Source organism: Sinocyclocheilus anshuiensis, unplaced genomic scaffold, assembly GCF_001515605.1.
Source record: "Sinocyclocheilus anshuiensis isolate Anshui unplaced genomic scaffold, SAMN03320099.WGS_v1.1 scaffold1159, whole genome shotgun sequence".
Taxonomy (NCBI): domain Eukaryota; kingdom Metazoa; phylum Chordata; class Actinopteri; order Cypriniformes; family Cyprinidae; genus Sinocyclocheilus; species Sinocyclocheilus anshuiensis.
Genome location: NW_015547700.1, coordinates 312,040 through 318,965, shown reverse-complemented (window position 1 = coordinate 318,965; position 6,926 = coordinate 312,040). Strand labels below are relative to the sequence as shown.

Genomic DNA, 6,926 nt, shown 5'->3' with positions numbered 1-6,926 from the left:
TGGTTCTGGCTTATCTGAAGGACATCACTGGACCCTTACTGGACCCCCTGCAGTTTGCTTACCGAGCAAACAGGTCCTTGGATGATGCAGTCAACATGGGACTGCACTTCATCCTGCAACATCTGGACAAAACAGGGACTTATGTGAGGATCCTGTTTGTGGACTTTAGCTCCGCTTTCAACTAGGGCTGTGACGATAACCGCATTACCGCATAACCGCGGTAATTAGATGCCGACCGCGGTGTTGAGGTCTTCACCTTCATCACCGCACTTTTTTTTTTTTTTTTGCTAGTGAAAGTTACAGAAGTGCATATGGTGTGTGATATGAATTATAAACAATAATCATTGTTTGTCAATTTACTGTCTTCCGTCTCAGGGGCGCCTGCAGGATTTCTTCCAAGGGTATGCACAGAGTTTTTTTGGGGGGGTGTTCTGCACGAATGAACAGTGAGAGCAGAACGAAGGTGTCACACGTTTTAAACTCAACAAAATGGTAAAATGCATATATCAATCAGTCCTCCAATCCGGTCCCAAAAAGAATCCGTGCAGACACTGAAGTCGCAAGGTATTTGCAGGAGGAAGCCCTCGATCTGCACTCTGATCCGCTTGCCTGGTGGCGGGATAATCAGGCTCGATTCCCTCTTCTTTCGAAAGTTGCCAGAAAATATATGACTATATGCGCTACGAGCGCTCCCTCGGAGCGTGTATTCAGTGCGGAAGGCAACATTGTCACTCCGTTAAGATCTTCGCTGAAACCAGACAAAGTGAACATGTTGGTTTTCCTGGCAAGAAACTTGAAGACCGAAAAATAAAGCAGCAGGACTTGCCGATTCACTTAAGCGGCCCAGTAGTTTAACAATGATGTTCCTGATGTTCCCTTGTGTTGCACTTTGAAAAACCCAAATCAGATTCAAACACTTTTATGTTCCACTTTTAAAAATGTTGTTATAAATGTAGCCTTATTAAGTTAAATAATATTAATGATAATTTGCTGTTAAATTATTAAAAACTGTTCCATAATTCCTATTAAACTCAAAAGATATCGAAAAAACAAAGTTGAAATAAATGTAATTTTATTTTATTATTGTTAATATAATTTGCTGTTTTAATAATAAAGAAGACTGCTTTATTATTATTCATTTCCATGTTCATTTACAAGCTTCATGCGTTCTTAAATCATTATATTTCCGCGGCGGGAGGGGGAAGGGGGTTGCGATTAACCGCCAAACCGCGGTGATTTGTAGTCTGTGTGCATTGAATTTATTTAATACACGAGTTTCACAATTTGAGTTGAATTACTGAAATAAATGAATTTTTCCACAACATTCTAATTTATTGAGATGCGCCTGTACTTAAGGTCTTCGGGATTACTAGAAAATTACAAGCAGGTGAGTTTGATCAGTGGCTCTCGAGGGCCAGAGTTGAGAAATCCTGCTTCATGACAGGCACCAATCTGGACTAGCTGTAGATGATATTGTGTAACACAGGCTTTCACCAGATGACAAAGTGAGAGGACAGTCACTATTCCTATTATGACGGTAAGTGTCACAAAAGCATTATTGTACTGAATCAAAGAAAACAACCAGTATCCTGTTAAAACAAACCTCCAGTTAAGATAAGAAACCCACAAGTAATAATAAGAGAATATCTACTCAAATGTAACCAATTAAGTGGTATGCAAAACATGCAATATTGCTCATTTGCACTGTAGACAGCTTTGTTCGTAGCGAATGGAAGTGATTTAGTTTGTCGCTTACTTCCAGTGTAGGCACACTGTGAGAAATCGTAACCTCCCACATGCCTACTATAAATACTCAAGTAATGGTGACAAAACATTTGTTGCAACACCCCTGAAGAAATCCCATGCTTCCTTGGATTTTAGGGGAATCCCTAAATGCCTAAAATCCAACTAGACAGGTTTTGGAGCATGCACATAAACCGAAAAAGGTCCCTAAAACTGTTGGTTTTATCATTGCCTGAGTCAAGAGGGCCAAATATGATCATCTCTTCTGTTCCTATCATTTAAATGAATTTAAATACACACATATCCAAACTTGGTTGATATTTTAGCACAGTTTCAGAGTAAGGTGGAAAGTGTATCATCTACATAATGATCATGTTGCACCTAATTGCATCTCCACACATTATAAATTACATTTCCAATCCTGACTGTAAACCGTCATGCCCTGAGTGACAAGCCTCTGCTTGAAGGGAAAATTCAGCCAGGATAATTCAACTTCTGTCACTTTACTCCCCCTAATGCAAACCTGTATAACTTTTTCTTCTGTGTAACATAAAAGACAGTTTAGTCTAAGTGGGGTTTTTTTTGGCCATACAGTGGAAGTCAATGGTAATCAATACTGTTTGCTTGTTAATAGGGCTGTGCGATTAATCGAAATCGTCGTAAAATCACGATTTGAGCTTGCACGATTTCTAAATCGCTTTATAGCATGATTTTCCGCACTCCCGACCTCCCGCAGTATGCTATCCGAACCAATCAGAATGCAGCGCGCCTAAATGGAGCACGAGAACAGAACAGACCGGGCGGGCATACAAACGTAACGCCAGGTTCACACACTCCGTCTGTGGTGCGTATTTTTTCCATGCCCATGTTAACGGTTCAGAGCATTCACACTGCACGCGATTGCGGACCGGCAGTGCGCTCCAGGAGCGGTGTGTCTGCAGCAGTCATGCTGCGATCGTTTCCGCACGGAATCTATTTCTGCTGTGCTGCACGCGCTGAATTAAAGTGACAGCGCATTATTCGCGGTAAAAATTAACATGCATATAATTAAAGTCTACTGTTTCACAGTCAACACATGGCTTTTTGACTAGATTTAAAACAAGGAAAAGTGCACTTTTAGATAAACAACGCAATAATAGATGGCACTCGTGGTGGTAGTTAAACAAAGTTATATTTATTGAGTTTAAACGTGAATATGTCTATGAAATATTGTATTACTTTACTGTGATAAAAGAGAATCACAATGCTGAAAAAGCATTTTCAGAAACAACGTTTGGATTTGAAATCAAAATATTGGATAAATGTTGTGTTTGTGGTAAACAGCCGTGGATCAGGAGCGGACTGCAAACACTTCCTGTGCGAAAGCAAAATGAGTCCGTGCTGCTTCTGCACCGCATACACATACTGTATACGCACTGCAGACGGAGTACGTGTGAACTTGGTGCAACAAATCTAGCTCAACATCTGAGGCAACGCCACAAAGAGCTCTATGACCAATGCATGGCAAAAAAATATCCCTGGACACGGGATTTTTTTTTCCCCTGCCATGTCTATTTTGTTACACCTTTACTTAGTGATTATTTTGCCTTGTGTCTGTTCTAGAGACATGTTACAGCTTTTTGATAAAGCTCTAATTGGTTTTCTTTTGGAAATATGTTTCAAATTCACACTGAATGCATTAATGACTGTAAAGCATGTCTGTGTGTGTCAAAATCGTGATTAAAATCGAAATCGCAAAATTGATCACAGAAATCGCGATGGTTTTTTTTTGTCTATATCACACAGCCCTACTTGTTAACATTCTTTAGATCATCTTTTGTGTTTCACACAAAAAGTAAATGACAGAATTTTCATTTTTGGGTGAACTATCCCTTTCAGAGGTTCAAGTAGAACAGCATGAAAAATCCATTAGCAGCGGTACAATCCATTGTAAGAAACCATTGTAAATACTACACAAAATCATTAACTACCCTGTGGAGAACTGACCAGCACAAAACCTAAATGAAATGTATCAAAAGATATCAGGCCACAGTCACTAATAATTTGTTGCATATTTAAGTGCATAAAGTTCACAAAATTCTTGCCAGGTTCACAAGTTATTTTTTCTTACCTTAATTAATTCTAAATGAGGGAATGTCAAACTCACCCTGCTCTCTAGAGGTGCATTCTCATCAAGAGCAAACAAAGTTGGTGCAAAAACTTTCCAAATTTACTCAAGAAATTATGTAGCTATGGTTTCTGTATCAAAACATTCATACACAGCTTTTTTTATGCACCTACATGTGCATACACTTATTAAAACTATTACCAACAGACAATACTTGAAACAACAGTACCTGTCTAAAATGTAAGGACACTTCACTGGTACAGCACTTCATTATCTTGCTAATGATCTAATGCCTCCTTGCATGGACCTAAACCAACCAACTTGGGTCTGTTTGTGCACTACTGTCTTTGTCAGTTTGGCAACAGTGAAGATCAAGCTGTCCAGACGTTTGAAGAGACAATCGCTGAAAAGCTTGCACAAAGTGTGGTCACCTGAGTAGGTAATAATGATAGAGTACCTTGGCTGTTACACATCACATTCTGGCAGCAGAAACCCATTTCATGTCAGTATGGCAGTCAGATGGACATGTCGGACAGCTGGGCCGAAGATTCAAGGGGAAGTATATCCATCTTCTCAGTCTTTTAAACTTGGCTTTAAAATGTAGGTCCAAAATTTCTGTTGATTGTCTGGTCTTCAATTCATTCAATATTATCATCTATATAGGAAAGAGGTGAAGAGGTCATGAGCAATAAGCATGTGTGCCTTAAAAGCCCATTCAAACCAAGAACGATAACTGTATAAGCATCCACACAAACAGACGCTAATATAATAACAGTTTATTATAAGCATGTGCTGCAGTTCTACTGTCTGTCACTTTAAATGTCCTTAAATCAGGATGGATTCGGATTGGATTTCAATGTTTTTATTGTTCATTAGCTGGAAAAAATATCTTTCTGAAAGTGATTCCAACAAATATCGTTCCTCTGTGCTATTAAAGTTGTGGTGTGGACTCTGCCAATTTTTTCTTTTTTTAGAATGATTTTTAAAACTATCTTTATCATTATAGTTATCGTCCTTGTTGTATACGAGTCTTTAGTTACATTATTTTATTGACAGTTTATTTATGGATAATTTATAAATTACTACACTGTGTTTGTTTAGAGGTTTGGCCTGTTGTATTTGCACAGACTAAATGCCATTTAAACTTGCCAACAAATTATTAATAAATAACAATTTTTTTTATTATTATTATTCTGTCAGCAATAAGACAAAACTGACACATAACAATAACTAGCCTAAACTATTTGAATTCAAACACAGTTGATGAAAAGATGAAGTATAATGCACTAACAATGTAAAAAATAAATAGAAATCACTGACTCAAATAATTCAGTCATATGTTGAGGACTGACTTGAGCTGAACGTATTTTTGCTAGGGGGTTTATTATAGGAACATCCTACATGAGATGAATCTACTATAACACTGTCACAATTAAAGTGAAATGTCTGAGTGAAATAAGTGTTGATTACGACATTAAATTTAGACCTGCTCATGTTGCATCACATTTGAGTTCTTTGCAGCATTGAGCATTACTGAGCATAACGAATGATACATGTTTCTGTAGAGCGTATGAATGCAGTGGCAAATCAAAGGAGTTTAGATTAGTCACCACTGAAACGCTGAAGTTTGTTTTAGTGTTTTATTCTCTCAAAGTGTGGATATGAGATTTCTTTTGCCATGTAGACAGCTTCAGTGATTATAAAGGGAGTTTTTGCGAGAGTGATGGGGGAATGTTCTTTGCTCGCTTTCTGTATATAATTTATTCTCAGTTTGAATAAACGTTTTGTTGTTCTTTCTACTAAAATAATCAGTGTTAAGTCTTTATTTTCTAATGCATAAAAAGCAATAAACTAATTCATAAATGGTTCTTTTGTCTGTGTAGCCAGAATGACACAAACACAAAACATTTTAATATATTATATTATTCAACATTAATAATCATCAGGACTCCAGGCAAAAAAAAAAAAAAATCAACTAAGGAGCCATTGGCTCCTTTAAGAAACAAAATTAGGTGCCATTTTTTTAAAGTGCCACAGAATAAACGCGTTTTATTTATTTATTTATTTTATTTTTTTAAACACTAAACTTTTCTGACTTTAAGTATACAGTCTCAAAGAATCATTACACAGAATCTGTGCCAATATCACAGACCATAATTAAGTTAACATCTGTTTTTTTTTTCATTAGTAACATTTATAATATATTATATAGGAGATGCTGAATTTTATCTTCAGCTCCTTGCATTCTTTCTTATCACGTAAACAACAGGTTAAGTAAAAATATGAATACGCAATATAGCGCATATATTTAGCAAAAATGCTCCTCTTTATAGTTATTCTTCTGGCTGACTGATGAGCTTATGGACGCCGAATGTTTTTTCTGAGGTAAATGTATTTTTACGTGGCATTGTTTATAAGCTTTAAACGTTTTCCGCAGTTTGAAACACTGAATGAGCGACTGCATGAGACATTTCAGTAACTGTCCTGTATCTTATAATATACCTTTTGGTGTCCATTCATGTTTATTTCATACTATAGTAGTAAAGAGAAAGATATGATGGGTTCACATGCTGCTTGAACTGAGGTGCTAAAGCGAGCGCTCATGCCACATTAAAGAGCGCCAAAGCGGTATTTGTTTTTAATTTTATGAATTTGGCAGAATTTTAAAGCTGATACTTTTATTAAATAGTAACAGAGCACGAAGCTTATTGCAATTATTGGACGGCAAGTGTGCTACAAATAATATGTTCACGCATTAACAGAACACAACATAGACTAAAGATCTTGATAAAAAGAAGCCATAAATATTAGAAATCTAAACATATTAGTACATTTAAGATCCAGTTAAAGAAATGGCTCATTGATAATCAGAGCTGTCAACATTAGCTTACTACTAGACCTGCTCTCGCTGCCCCGTTTGTTTTTTTGCTTTGTGTGTGTGTATGTGTTCATGTATTTGTCTGATGTTTGTCTGATTGTTGGTCTGTTGCGTTTCTATTGTACATCATAGCTTAATAGTACTTTTTACTAAATGTATTGTAATTGTTTTATTGTTATGTTAATATGTAATTTTACT

The 6,926-nt window shown here is 36.7% G+C and overlaps 1 long non-coding RNA gene across 1 annotated transcript in view; it reads right to left on the bottom strand.

Annotated features, from left to right (window-relative positions):
* Window positions 1-4,135: 4,135 nt before the first annotated feature.
* Window positions 4,136-6,926, bottom strand: part of LOC107703881 (uncharacterized) — a 20,912-nt gene continuing 18,121 nt past the window's right edge. The window contains exon 3 of the long non-coding RNA XR_001635875.1: window positions 4,136-4,505. This is a non-coding gene — a long non-coding RNA (uncharacterized LOC107703881). The remainder of the gene's footprint in view (window positions 4,506-6,926) is intronic.